Here is a 15,922-nt window from a genome sequence, read left to right on the forward strand (position 1 = left end):
ACTGCAACTACATTCAAATAAACTTTCTTCCTGCCTACTCCACTCATACTTTCAGAACCATTCCACACAGTTAATGCATCATAAAGTCTAGGTTTAATAGGTATTCTCAAAGCATTTATTACATAGTCATATGAAAGATTTCTAAAACATGAAAGGTATATTATTTATCTTCTAGTTCAGTCTGTAAGATAGTGGATAGCTATAGGGGCTGCTAACTAAGTATAAAACCTAATTTAGCAGCAAGAGCATGCAGCATCTTGTCAAGACATTACCATGTTTTGGCAAGGTGAATATTACTATCGTTCTTTCCATTAGAATTGCCCTTTATGCTCATCTCTCCATCCACCCTTGTTAGAACATTATTACTGACCACATAAAAAATAATTTGGCATGACATTCTTCTTCCAAGATGAGCCAACAGGTTGTACAGGAGAGTTTCCAACCTCATTATTATCCATGGAGTCTTTTGCTGCTCTACTTGATAAAGGTGTAATTGTTTAATGATCATGGTATATGCTGAAAAGAATGAATCATTCTTCTAAAAAGCTAAAGCTCAAGGGGAAATTAAAGCAATAGAAAATTGATGAAAATTAGCATGGGGAAAGAAAGACTCTCCAAGAATTTAATACCCTGTCATACAGACAGCCTCAAATACTTACAAATTCATTTTTATATTTAACGTGATATATATGACCAAGAATAAAATTTTTAAAAAATCAATGTTGTTTTAAATCAAGTTACCAGCTGAATTAAAATGTATAAAAATATTTAAATGTCTGCCCAATGCCGTTTAATGAGATAGCAGTAATCAAGTTTGGTTTAGAATACTAATAATGTCTCAAACTTCACAAACCAACAGCCTCACTCTTTGCAGTTCTTGGTAAAGTGGCTTCATTTATAATTTAGCTCTAGTTTAAAAAAATCTGGCAGAAATTAAATTCAAAAAGCTTCTTGAATTTTTAGAAAATAGTATAATAAAATTATAGATAAATACATATTGGCTTCTAAGGATACAATCAAGAATATTTCTGGGGGTAGAAGGCTATTGCACCATCAATTAGACCAAATCCATCAATTTGAACATTATGTTTTGAATTAATAATAAAGCTTGAACAGCGATCATGCTTCCTAATTTTTTTTACCATTAAATTTAGAAGTCTTTTCTGATAACACACACATTCATAGCACCACGTTCTCCCAAAGACCTATGACAAATGCTAATAGTGAGATAATATCTGTAGCAGACTGCAAGGCATGTGTGACTTGGACATGAGGACTATATAATTTGTTAACTTCTGTATATTTCTTGACCAAAGACTCAACCCACAATCCTGATCAGTCATCTTCAAATGTGAAAAGGAGGCGGTATGATGAATCCTAGCAAAATAACACCTCAGCACACTATCGGTGAATAATTAATGAAATAAACATCTAACTCTGTTTATCGGTATATGCGCAGTTGTATAATTTGAGGATGGGAGGAGAAGACTGACGTAAGATGTCTACAAAGTCTCATTAATGTGGTCCCATTTTAAGCATACTATCCATGCAAAACTAATTCGCTAAGTGAAAATAAATTCAATTTTAGAGAGAATGAAGTTAAATATACAAAACAAGAATTATGAGATAACCTCTTGATATTCTGTTTATTTTCACTGAGGACAATCTGAAGATTTGGTACTTGTTATCCAAGCACACACTTCAGAAGGAATTAGTCACAAAGCTCAAGAAAGTAACTGCATTTTTAGCTGTTAAGTAGAGCATTTACCTATGGTTATGATAACATACAACAGTTTATTTTCTGTGCCTACTTGCAAAATTTTTTCATAATAATAGATTGTGGTTGTTGTATACCACAAGCATACTTAAAAGAGATAGCTTTTAAGCATATTTCTACTCAGGCCAGTTCTCACATCTTTTATCTTACTCAGAAGAGGTACAAGCTGAATGGTCATCATACTCAGAAAATACTCTTGGTTCTCTCACCCTCCCCCAGGGACAAAAGATGATTGGTAGTTACAGTTCAGTTATATTTAATTGAACAATATTTCTCACTGACCACTACAATAACAGATATTTGTTAATATTTTGTACACTCACATTATAAAGGGCAATCTGACAGACACATAAAATCATACAAGAAGGTTATTATTAATTAGGAAGACAAGACTAACAATACACATCGAAAAATTGGAGACATTACATAATGAAGGGGCAAATGTGATGTGCTCAACATTAGTACAGTGCTGTTCACTCACCAGTGATAGGTAAATCAAATAGCATCTTCGTGTCAAGATAGTGTTCTGCTGGCAAATTGCAGGTACAGGAGAGATTGGTGTTAAGGAGAATGCCCTTAGTTGTTATGGTTCCTGTGTAATAGCATATTTCAGGGACAGTGTCATATACCAGAGTTCTCATCAAATTTGAGATTTTTTAAAAAAAAGAAATGGAGATTAAAAGAAATAAGTTAAAGGGATTAAAATAAAAAGTACAGAAGATGAAAGGAGCAAAAAGAGGTGTCAGATTTCTTAGTGATTACATGTAAAAAATTGTAATGAGGGCAGTCACTTTGCAAATATTAAATAATGCAACTTATTTACAATAGTCTTTACCTCACAATCATCTATAGAGACCGAGACGTGATATTTTTTAGTCCAGTGTAAAAAATGGCAAAACAAGTTTGAGGAAACAAGATGTGCTAAATCCTTTACCTCTCATTTAGTGAACTATGGGATGTACCTGGATGGTCAAATTCCAAAATTTTTACATAATGAGCTGAAGACACTCCTGAAATCCATGAAGTTGGAATCAGAGGTAGACAAAGACAGATGAGGAGACCAAGTCAGGGTTCAGGGAGTGGTGCTCCTCTCTAGGACTTTAAATCCCAGAAGGGAGGAGAACTCACTGGTGGATGGCAAGTGGATGTCCTGTCTCCATTGCAAATATAGGAGGAACCATCTTTCAGGTTGTCCCTGTGGAAACATTGAACTTTCTACTGGGAGTGGAAGAGAGCCCATCAAGTAGATGGGCAGAGGGACAGGGCATCAGTTTAAACCCAGCATTTCCCTCTGCTCCTCTCACTCATGGATGAGCCTGAGAAAAGACTACTGGCTCTCAAAGTGTGGATAAAAAGGAAGCTGAGCTGAGACCTAGCACATGTCTCTGATAAAAGGGATACGGTGACCCTGCAGCAGAGGTTATAGTGTTGGCTTTCTAGGCCAAGAAGCAGATAGAGGATATGGCCAAAACTCAGTAGGTTTTCTCTGCCATCTAGAGACAAGATGAGGCCTAGTTAGTCAGAAAGCATGAGAGAGGACAATCTATGCAGCAAGGGTGTCCAATCTTTTGGCTTCTCTGGGCCACATTGGAAGAAAAAGAATTGTCTTGGGCCACACATAAAATGCACTACCAGATAGCTGATAAACTAGAAAAAAAAATCACCAAAAAAAAGCATAATGTTTTAAGAAAGTTTACAAATTTTTGTTGGGCCACATTCAAAGCAATCCTGGGGCCGCAGGTTGGACAAGCTTAAGCTACAGGTTACTCCAGCCAGATGGGGGAGCAGTGACTGGGCCAGGATTGCTGTGTCTCAATGGACAAAAGCAAATATCCACCCAGTAACACATGAGACCAGTGAGTTCCATTTGTCCCATGCCACATGGTCATGTGAGACCCTTTTCCTCACACAAGTGGCACTATCTTAGGAAAAGAAGCAGGGAAAAGGGGAGTTAGCATAAAGATACTTAAACACAAGTGTTTTCAACAGTAGTGGATAGAAAGTTAAAAACTTTTATTCATTTAGTTTTGTTTTGTTTTGTGCTCTCACTTAGTGAGTGCTTATCATGACCAAAATATGAAGGAAAAAAAAGTCTTTTCAATAAGAATGAAACTTGCCATTCCTACCACAAATTTAATTTTTTTCTAGTTAAAATCATTTTTAATGAAATGTTTAAAAAATCCCTACATAGTTATCCCTTTAAGATAAAAAAAATTACAGGAATTTATTTGGGGGAGTGGGGGTGGGCCGAGATGGCCAACTAGAAGCAGTGGTGATCAGAGGCTCTCATCTAAAAGAAGCAAAAGAACATACAAATCCTGCACCAGGAACTGAGGTATCCAGTTCTGTCATCAGGACTGATAGGTGGCTGGCATGACCCAGAGAGTAAAAGGAAGAGCAGTGTGGTGTGGCTGCCCACCTGAGAGCCATACAGGGGAGGGGAGCCCCCATACCCAGACAAGGGAGGCAGGAAGTAAGTGTGCTATTCAGCCTGGGGAAACTTGCTTTTTCCAAGGAACTGTGCAACCCATAGTTCGGAAGATCCCACTCATGAACCCATGCCACTGGGGCCTAGGGTCCCAACCACAGAGCCATGCAGATTCTCAACAGCCACTTGGCTGGAATCTGCCTAAGTCAGCCAAGTTTCTGGGGGGAGGGGCGGCATCACCACTGCTGCTGTTGCTTGCTGTCTAAACCTTATGAGCTCCTTGGGGGAGGGGCAGGAGCCAACATTGCAGCTGCTAGCTACTTAATACACTAAGCTCCCAGTGGGGAAGGGCGGCAGCTATCACTAAAGCTCCAGGCCACACTTTACCCCTGCTGAAGCCAGGGAGGCTGGACGACTGGGTCCCGAGAGGTATTCTCCACAGCCCAGCACACCGGCTGTGGCAGACTACGGCCAGATTGCCTCTTCAAGCCAGACACTAACCCATCCCTCCTCACTGGGCGAGGCCTCCCTACAGGAACTCCAACAACTCCAGCCAGGTGCTCAGGGACAGAACTCTGATCTCCCTGGGCCTGAGCCCCTAGAGAAAGGGGTGGCAATAGTCTCTGTGAACCAGCAGACTTAGTCTTTCCTCCTGCTAGCTCTGTAGAATCCAGGCAGCCCAGAAGAGCAGGTTTCCCTCTAGCGCAGCACGCCCCCTCCACCACGGAACAGCGAAAGTGCTTTGTTAAATGGGTCCTGCTTCCCATGCCACCCAACTGGGTGAGACCCCCCACAAGGGTCATCAGACACCCTATACAGGAGCATTCCTACTAGCATCAGATCGGTGCCTCTTGAGGTCAGAGATACCAGAGGAAGGAGCAGGCACCCATCTTTTCTGTTCTCCAGCCTCCTCAAGTGACATCTCCAGTTGCAGGAGCAAACCAGACGAATAGGGCCTGAAGTGAACCTCCAGCAAACCACAGCAGCCCTACAGAAGAGGGACCTGACTAGTGAAAAACAAACAAACAAAGCAACAACAAGATCATCAACAAAAATGTCCCCACAGAAACCTCATCCAAGGGTCAGGAGCCTCAAAGACTGAAACTAGACAAACTCGTGAAGATGAGAAAGAATCAATAAAAGAAAAAAAAAAAAAAGATGAAAACCCGAAAGGCCAGAGTGCCTCTTCTCCTCCAAATGATAGCAACACCTCTCCAACAAGGGCACAGAACTGGATGGAGGATGAGATGGATAAATTGACAGAAGTAAGCTTCAGAAGGTGGGTAACAACAAATTTTGCTGAGGTAAAGAAGAATGTTCTAACCCAAGGCAAAGAAGCTAAGAACCATGATCAAATGTTACAGGAGCTGCTAACTAGAATAAACAGTTTAAAGAGGAACATAAATGACCTGGAGCTGAAAAACACAGCACAAGAACTTTGTGAAGCATACACAAGTATCCATAGCCAAATAAATCAAGCAGAAGAAATAATTTCAGAGATTGAAGACTATCTTGCTGAAATAAGGTAGGCAGACAAGACTAGAGAAAAAAAGAATGAAAAGGAACCAACACAACCTTCAAGAAATATGGAACAAAATCTTCAAGAAATATGAGACTATGTAAAGAGACTGAACCTACAACTGGTTGAAGTACTTGAAAGAGACAAGGAGAGTGGAACCAAGTTGGAAAACTTCCCCAACCTAGAAAGACAGGCCAACATTCAAATTCAAGAAATACAAAGAACCACACTAAGATACTCCATTAGAAGATCAGCCCCAAGACACATAATCACCATATTCTCCAAGGTCGACATGAAGGAAAAAATATTAAGGGCAGCCAAAAAGAAAGGCCAGGTCACCTACAAAAGGAAGCCCACCAGACTAACAGCTGATCTCTCAGAAGAAACCCTACAAGCCAGAAGAGACTGGGGGCCAATATTCAACATTCTTAAAGAAAAGAATTTTCAACCCAGAATTTCATGTCTGGCCAAACTAAGCTTCACAAGCTTAGTTTAATGATAAAGGGGATATCACCACTGATCCCACAGAAATACAAACTACCATCAGAAAATACTATAAACACCTCTATGCAAATAAACTGGAAAATCTGGAAGAAATGGTTAAATTTCTGGACACATACACCCTCCCAAGATTAAACTAGGAAGAAGTCAAATCCCTGAATATATCAATAACAAGTTCTGAAATTGAGGCAGTAATAAATAGCCTAGCAACCAAAAAAAGCCCAGGATCAGACAGATTCACAGCTGAATTCTACCAGAGGTACAAAGAGGAGCTGGTACCATTCCTTCTCAAGCTATTTTAAACAATTGAAAAAAGAAGGATCTCTTTAAGGAGAACTATAAACCACTGCTCAAGGTAATACAAGGGGACACAAATAAATGGAAAAACATTCCATGCTCATGGATAGGAAGAATCAATATTGTGAAAATGTCCATATTGTGCAAAGTAATTTGTAGATTCAATGCTATTCCCATCAAACTACCACTGACATTCTTCACAGAATTAGAAAAAAACTACTTTAAAATTCATATGGAACCAAAAAAGAGCCTGTATAACAAATATAATCCTAAGCAAAAGAACATAGCTGGAGGCATCACGTTACCTGACTTCAAACTATACTACAAGGCTATAGTAACCAAAACAGCATGGTACTGTTACCAAAACTGACAAATATACCAATGGAATATAATAGAGACCTCAGAAATAAGACCACACATCTACAAACATCTGATCTTTGACTACCCTGACAGAAATAAGCAATGGGGAAAAGATTCCCTATTTAATAAATGGTGCTGGAAAAACTGGCTAGCCATATGCAGAAAACTGAAACTGGACCCCTTCCTTACACCTTATACAAAAATTAACTCAAGATGGTTTAAAGAGTTAAATGTAAAACCTGAAACCATAAGAACCCTAGAAGAAAACCTAGGAAATACCATTCAGGACATAGGCGTGGGCAAAGATTTTATGATGAAATTGCCAAAACAACTGCAACAAAAGCAAAATTGACAAATAAAATCTAATTAAAGAGCTTCTGCACAGCAAAACAACAAAACTATAATCAGAGAGAATAGGCAACCTACAGAATGGGAGAAAATTTTTGGAATCTACCCATCGGACAAAGGCCTAATTTTCAGAATTTACAAGGAACTTAGACAAATTTACAAGAAATAAACAAAGAACCCCAGCAAGACATTAAATGCCTTCTACATGTAAAGATGTTTGGTAGCCTAAAACAATTATTTATAAATTTCTTGTGACTAAATCACAGACATAAAATCTATAGATGAGTTAAACCTTTCGGGAATGCACACTGTGGGACCATGGGGTGCACCACTCAGATGTCTCATCAAGAGACCTGCTGTGAGAAATACGGGTGTCTGAGCCTCGAGCCTCCATGTCTGCAGAGTACTCCAAGGTCCTCAGGGAAGCCAGGTGCCTCCTAGATCGCTCCAAGTGCCTACACATGGCAGAAGTATTATAGTCAGGCCATTTCTGCCTGTTGCGGGATTTCGCTAACAAGCAATCTTTGTTCTGGGGCTCCCCATCAGCTTGGCCAAGACTTTCTTAAAGCTGTACTATAGTCTGAGGCTCTTCCTGTGTAAGTCTCCCCCTTCTGTCTCTGTGTGGAAGTGTCATACAGGTGTATTACAGTCTGAAGATTCTCCCACCCTGCTCTCTCACTTTTATCCTTCTCAAGTGTCCTCCCAATAAATCTTTTGCATGTCTCATTTCATCTTGACATCTGTTTCTGAAAGACCCAAACTGACACAAACACTTAGTAGACACTACTATGGGAATATATTCCCTCCTTCATGGATTCTTTCACATTTTATTAATTTATGTACCTATCTATATGTGTGTGTATTTATTTGGGCTGATTCTTGACAGAACAGAAATTCTGAGACATGAACAAAAGAATGCACAAACTCAAGAGTTTAATCAATTTTTCCTCCTATGAAGCAGCATACAAGTAAGAAAGAAACTCTCTAATGTTGGTATTCCCTGTCGGCTTCTAGCCAAAATTTAAAACTCTCTCTGAGCCAATTATGGAGTTGAGTTGATGACAACCTATGATATCAAATATGCAGAAGAAACGGGTCACATTACACCCAATGGCTTTCTACATTCCATTCTATCATCCTCAAATGCATTCCTAATTGACATACCTTCAAATTCTATGGGCCAGGTTTAAGTGCCATCTCGTCCATGATGACTTCTCTTTCTTCAGCTGAAAGCAATACCATGCTCTCCTAAGTTCCCCTAGTAACTTATCTCACATAATTTATTACTGTTTATTTTCTACTTTATATATATACATTTTTTCCTCTGCTTTTTAATAAAATAACTCTGTCAGAACGTAAATTTGATTCTCTTCTTTATTTCTCCATAGCAACAAGATTGATTCCAATAAACACTAGATAAATCTATTCATCCATTTATTGTATAAACAAACATTTATTAAGAAGTCACCATGTGCAAGGCACTGAGCACACAGAAATAAATAACTTAGGATTGGCCTTTAAAAGAATTCAGTCTTAGTAGGAGGAAATCAAGTGAATAGTTACAGTGGAATGTGATAACTGCCATGAAAGGGATATTATCAGAGTATAGGGCAGAAGGAAAGAGCACCAAATAAGGGCTCAAATAAATCCAGGATTACTGCATGGAAGAGGCTCCAGGAAGTGAACTACGTGAAGGGGAGAGTCCTGGAAATTCTAGGCCAACAGAGCAGCAGGAATGAAAGATGTGGGAAAATAAGAATATGACAAGTCAGAGAACTGCAAATAGTTCAGTTTGGCTAAATCCAAGATGTTGGTTTTCCTAATGTTTTTTATCCTGTCAATGAAATTTTTTCATATGAAATATAATGGCTTATATGTAAAACAGATAAAAGCAGAGCTGCTCTGTTTGGGGTGGGCTGGGAAATACAAGCCCTATTAACCCCCTGCCCATCATTCACTCCTTGCCCTCACTTTTTCTCTCATGGAGCTTTAAAAATACATTCTTAGAATTCAATTTGAAAACTTTGAGTCTCCTTCTTTTTTAAAATAAATACATTTTATTGTGTATATTTAAGATATGCACATGACGTTATAAGATACACATATATGGCAAAATAGTTACTATGGTGGAACAAATTAACATATTCATCATCTTATTCATTTACCTATTTTGGCCCCTGTGGCAAGAGCAGCTATAATCTACTCATTTAGCAAAAACGCTGAATAAAATACTATTATTAAGCACTGTCCTCATGTTGTCCATTAGATTTTTGTGTGTATGGTGGTGGTTATTCCTTATCTGAAATGAGAATTGCTTCCAGAGAAAAACTAGCAAGATAAGCGGAGATCAGAGAAAAAGCTTGAAGGCCAGGCTAGAGAGAATAAGCTTAATTATGAGAGCAGAAAGAAGCCACATTAGATATACTTAAGCAAGAGAGTGACATGATCATACGTGAATTTTAGAAAATCCACTACAGTGTCAAAGTAAAGACTGTACTGAAAGGTGGTAGCTTAAGAAAAGCAACCTATTTAGAGGTTAATATTCAAGGAAAATAAAATAATAATGAGGGTTAAGCCAAGAAAGAAGTATATGATTAGAGAACAGAATCTAGATTCTAAGTTATTAAATAGAATTACCTGATGTTGGTGATAGAATTAGATGTGATATCAGAGGTGAATTCATGCAAAAGAGAAAGATCATGCTACCTAGTAAATTACAAGCCACTAACCTATCAGGAGAGAATAAAAGAAAAGGAATTTTAGTCAAGGATAGTTCATTTAGTTTTACTCATGTTGTTCTGAGGTGCCTTAGAAACACACATGGGTCTAAATTTTCTGGAGAAATATTAAGTCTAGAGAAGTATCTTTGGTTAAGTGTATTTGGCTAATGGTTAAAACCAAATAATTCATGAAGTCACTGAAAAAATGCATATAGTGAGAAGAAGAGAGGGCTGAGGAATTAATCTTAAGGTGCAAAAATATTTAAGGGGACAAGAAAAGAAGTTAGTTGGAAAAGGCATGGTCAATGATGGGAGGAGCAGCAGGCAAGAAGAACAGAGGGAACAGTGTCATCACTCCATTTAGCTGATATTTCTCAAGCAGATAAGGCCACTGAGTTAAGTTAAGAAATACCTTTTTTTTTTTAATAATTGGGATACATAAGCACATTTAAATGCTGAAGTAACATGGCCAGCAAAGAGAGAGAGAGAGAAATAGAATTGAACATTAAGGAGATACAAGCAAGGCAAAATCCAGGTGGTACAATCCACTACAATTAAAGAAAGGAAGGTGAGTAGAAAATGAAGCATGATCTGAAATTGATGATGCTCTTACCAATGGCTTTATTTTTTTCTTAAATAAAAAAGCGTATTTATGAACTCAATGTAGAAAAAGATTTTTCAACCCAACTTCAAAAGCATAGACCATAAGAAAAACATGGGCCGGGCACGGTGGCTCACACCTACCTGTAATCCCAGCACTTTGGGAGGCTGAGGTGGGTGGATCATGAGGTCAGGAGTTCGAGACCAGCCTGGCCAACATGGTGAAATGCCATCTCCACCAAAAAATACGGAAATTAGCTGGATGTGGTGGCATGTGCCTGTAATCCCAGCTATGTGGGTGGCTGAGGCAGGAGAATTGCTTGAACCCGGGAGGCAGAGGTTGCAGTGAGCCAAGATCATGCCACTGCACTCCAGCCTGGGCGACAGAGCAAGACTCCATCTCAAAAAAAAAAAAAAAAAAAAGAGAAGAAAAAAATAAAAAGATGAATAAATCTGACTACTTTAAAATTAAAATGTTCTGTGGGCAAAAGATGTCATAAAAAGTGAGGAAACAAACCACGGACTAGGAAAATATATTTGTAACATAGAAGGTTCCAGTTTCCATTTAGGATGTACAAAGATATAAAGAATGACTCCCACGCTAACTTCAAGGAAAACTTAAATGAAGCATGAAATCGTAAGTTTTCCTTAACTAGTAAAACAGATGAGGTCTCAGGGCAACCAACTAGTTGGATACCTAAGGAAATTTACATATCTCCATGGAGCACAGCATGGTAGGAAGAGATGTCAGGCCCTGTATTAGTCTGTTCTCACACTGATAATAAAGACATACCTGAGACTGGGTAATTTATAAAGAAAAGAGGTTTAATGGACTCAAAGTTCCATATGGCTGGGGAGGCTTCACAATCATGGTGGAAGGCAAAGAAGAAACAAAGGCACATCTTACATGGCAGCAGGCAAGGGAGAGCTTGTGCAGGGGAACTCCCATTTATAAAACCATCAGATCTCGTGAGACTTATTCACTACCATGGGAACAGTATGGGGGAAACTGACCCCATGATCCTATCTCCACCTGGCTCTGCCCTTGACACATAGGGATTATTACAATTCAAGGTAAGATTTGGGTAGGGATACAACCAAACCATATCAGACCTCAAAAAAGCTGGTAATAAGAATTCAGCCAAAATATATAATGTCATCTGTGGGCTAGCATGAGAATATAACACTCCTGAGAGCCTTTACTCAAGAGTATTCTGCACTGACTAAAGGGTCTTCTTTATGGACCTCACCCAAATGCCCATGAGAATGATTGGAAGCAGAGTGGGTGCCTGGAGAAAGTGTCCCTTTGAGGTACATGCCTGCTGAAGGGGAACAGCAGTAATTGCAGGAAAAGTACAAAGACCCACTTGGATCCTCTTTCCTACAGAACAAAAATGACAGACCCTGCTGACCTTAGGTGGAGACTCATGGAAATTAGAAAGGGAGGAGCAGTAAATCTTCCTGGGATGACACCACTAGAGATCCTCCGATCCTTTATTACTATAGAGTGATCGGATCACTGAGAAAGTCCCACCACAAGACCCAAGAACATAGGGCCTGTCTACAACCAAGCATGAAAGATGACGATAGAGAATGCCTCTGCCCCCGCCACCAGGCTGAGACACCAAGAAACAAGTGACAGAAGGCTACCTCCCACCAGAGGGGGCATGCGAGCACAAATAATGAACCTCTCTCAGGTAGAAACTTCCAAGAAAGCTTAAAGTAGAGAGTGGAGAGTGGAGAGCAGTCTCCAGCCATCTAAACCGCACTCTAAGCACAATTTAATATTAAAGTAGAATAAAGAGAGGAGGAAGAAGAGAAGAAGATAAAGGAGAGGGAGAAAGAAGAGGAAGAGAAGGAAAAGTGGGGCAGAAGAGGAGAAGGATGAAAAAGTGTCAAAAGCAAAAGCAAAAAAATAATATGTACCTATATACCAAGAGACCAAGACTCAGATATTACCCAGGTATTAGAACTAACAGAAAGGGAATATGCTAAAAACTCTAGTGGAAAAAGTGGACAAGTTGCATGACCAGATGGGGAATTTTAGCAGAGATAGAAGCTATAAGAAAGAATAAAACCAAAATACTAGAAATGTAAATAAAACATAATAACAGAGATGAAGAATGCCTTTGACAGGCTAACCAGTAGGTTTGACACAGGCAAGGAAATAATTAGTGAACTTGAAGATAGGCTAATAGAAATTATCCAGACTTATACATTTAAGTTCCTTGTAGATTTTTGACAGTAGACCTTTGTCAAATGGATAGATTGCAAAAATTTTCTCCCATTCTGTAGGTTGCCAACAAACGACCCCATCAAAAAGTGTGGGCGTAGGATATGAACAGAGACTTCTCAAAATAAGACATTTATGTGGCCAACAAATATGAAAAAAACCTCATCTTTACTGGTCCTTAGAGAAATTCAAATCAAAATGACAATGAGATACCATCCCACACCAGTTAGAATGTGGATCATTAAAAAGTCAGGAAACAACAGATGCTGGAGAGGATGAAGAAAAATTTACGCTCCCACCACACTGTTGGTGGGAGTGTAAATTAGTTCAACCATTGTGGAAGACAGTGTGGTGATTCCTCAAGGATCTAGAACCAGAAATACCATTTGACCCAGCAATTCCATTACTGGGTATATACCCAAAGGATTATAAATTATTCTACTAAAAATACACATGCACATGTATGTTTACTGCAGCACTATTCACAATAGCAAAGACTTGGATCCAACCCAAATGCCCATCAACGATAAACTGGATAAAGAAAATGTGGCACATAAACACCACGGAACACTATGCAGCCACAAAAAAAAAAAGAATGAGTTTATTTCCTTTGCAGGGATATGGATGAAGCTGGAAACCATCATTCTCAGCAAACACACAGCCACGAAAAACCAAACACCACATGTTCTTACTCATAAGTGGGAGTTGAACAATGAGAACAAACGGACACAGAGAGGGGAACATCACACACCAGGGCCTGTCAGGGTGTGGAGGGCAAGGGGAGGGAGAGCATTAGGACAAATAGCTAATGCATACGGGGCTTAAAACCTGGATGACTGCTTGATGGGTGCAGCAAACCACCATGGCACATGTATACCTATGTAACAAACCTACATGTTCTGCACATATATCCCAGAACTTAAATTATAATAAAAAAAAAAGAAAAAAAGAAATTATCCAGACTTAAATACAAAGAGTGAAAAAGCATGATAAGCAAAAAAGCATAAAAGAGATCCACAGTAGACTGTGACAATTCAAGCAGTCTAGTACATATGCTATTTGAATCTTAGAAGAAAAAATAGAAAAGAATAATTATTTGAACAGATAATGACTGAATTTGCAAAAATACTGAAAAACATCAAATACAAGAACAAAACATCAAGAAAACTGGTGTGGCCACATCAATGTCAGACAAAATAGATTTCGCATTAAGGAATACTAACATGCACATTATATAATTATAAAATGGTTAATTCATCAAGAAGACATTACGATCTTAAATGTGAACGTACCTAAAAATTTCATAACAGATGAAGCAAAAACTGACAGAAGTGAAATAGACAAATCCACAATACTTGAGGACACAAACATTCCTCTAATTGTCAGAGTAAACAGAAAATCAGTGAGGATATAAAATACTTAGACAACACTACCAATAACTTGACCTAACTGACACTTATAAAATGCTCTGCCTAACAATAGAGTACATATTTTTTCAAAGTGCTTATGGAATATTCACTAAGACAGCTTCTATGCTGACTCATAAAAGAAACCTTAACAAATTTAAAATAAATGAAATCATAACAAGTGCATTTTCTGACCACAAGGAGATTGAACTAGAAATTACTAACAAACATATCTAGAATATTTCAAAAATATTTGAAAATTAAACAATATACTTTCAAGTAATTGATAAAGCAAAAAGAAAGTCACAAAGAACATTTATATTTATTTGAACCAAAATAAAATCACTAAACTATATATCAAAATATGCTTGGAGGAAAATTTGTTGTATTAAATGTTTATGTCAGAAAAGAAGGTCTCAAATCAATTATCTAAGCTTTTACTTCATAACTACAAAAAGGGCAAATTAAATCTAAAACAAGCAGGATAAAAAAATGTGTCATAAACATAGCTGATGAAGATTTATTTTCCAGAATATATTAATCATGTGGGCAAATCAATATAAAGTAAAAACAATGGGAAAAAAACTATCAATATGTAAAAACAAGTAATTCAAATATATTAAACTCAAATTACCCAGAAACATATTAAATGATTATCAACTTCACTAGTATCAGGGAAATGTAAACTAAAACCAAATTATATATAAAATATAACCATCAATAAGTAAATATTTTAGTTTCAAAACCTCAAATATTGATGAAGATTTAGAGTAACATAAACTTTTATAAACTGCAGGTACTCCAACCACAATGAAAAATAATTTGGTGATATCCAGTAAAGTTAAAAAGTAATTTCACTTCTAAGCATATAATGTAGATAAATTCTTACAAATGCATATCAAAAGATAATTAGGAGAATGTTCATAGCAAATCAAGTTCTAATAAAATATTGAAAAGAGGCTAAGTGTCCATCAACAAGAAGGTAGATAATATTGCGATTTATTCATTCTTTATAGTAGAGAAAATGAGGAGCTCTTCATTTTATGAAGCAACATAGATAAACTTCACAAAGTACTGAGAAAAGAGGAGTGAGTGGCAGGAAGGCAGACAGAGAGAGAGAGAGAGGATGGCACTTACAGACATTGTTAAACACTGTAAAACAATACTCTTTGGTTCTATAGCTTGGTGCAAAAGTAATTGCTAATTTTGCCACTAAAAATAACCTAATATATTGCTTAAGGCTACATACACAAGAGGTACATTACAGAGAAATTAAGGAGGGGCATGATAAATGTGATCAGGGAGGGGAACAAGTATTCTTCAACTGTATCAGGAAAGTTTTATTTCTTAAAATGGGTAATAGGAAAAAAAGTTTTTCTTTATATCTGTTATGTTTTAAATAGTCATTATGAATTGAACTAAAAAGAGGCAGAGTCATGTGTTGAGAGGAAATTCTGAAGAAGTGCAGTAGGAGCAGAGTTTTGAGCTGGTTTCTATGAGCACTGGGTGAGGAAACAAGCAAGCATGTGTCAAAGAAGTTGTATGGATCTGGCGGGGCGTGGAGACCACAGATTTGTGGGGGCCTCAGTCTGACTGGCTGTGAGGCTTTCTCCAGCAGTGCTTGGCAGCCTGGAGAAGAAGGACAGTATAGTGGACACAGTGTTGGGATTTTGCCTGCTAGTGCAGTGAGAAAAGAGTGAAGCACAGAATGCAGCATTCACAATGTGACCAAA

The 15,922-nt window shown here is 38.0% G+C and overlaps 1 protein-coding gene across 4 annotated transcripts in view; it reads right to left on the reverse strand.

Annotated features, from left to right (window-relative positions):
- Window positions 1-15,922, reverse strand: part of INPP4B (inositol polyphosphate-4-phosphatase type II B) — an 809,117-nt gene that overhangs the window by 403,252 nt on the left and 389,943 nt on the right. The window lies entirely within an intron of this gene.

This window comes from Gorilla gorilla, chromosome 3 (assembly GCF_029281585.2).
Source record: "Gorilla gorilla gorilla isolate KB3781 chromosome 3, NHGRI_mGorGor1-v2.1_pri, whole genome shotgun sequence".
Classification (NCBI taxonomy): Eukaryota; Metazoa; Chordata; class Mammalia; order Primates; family Hominidae; genus Gorilla; species Gorilla gorilla.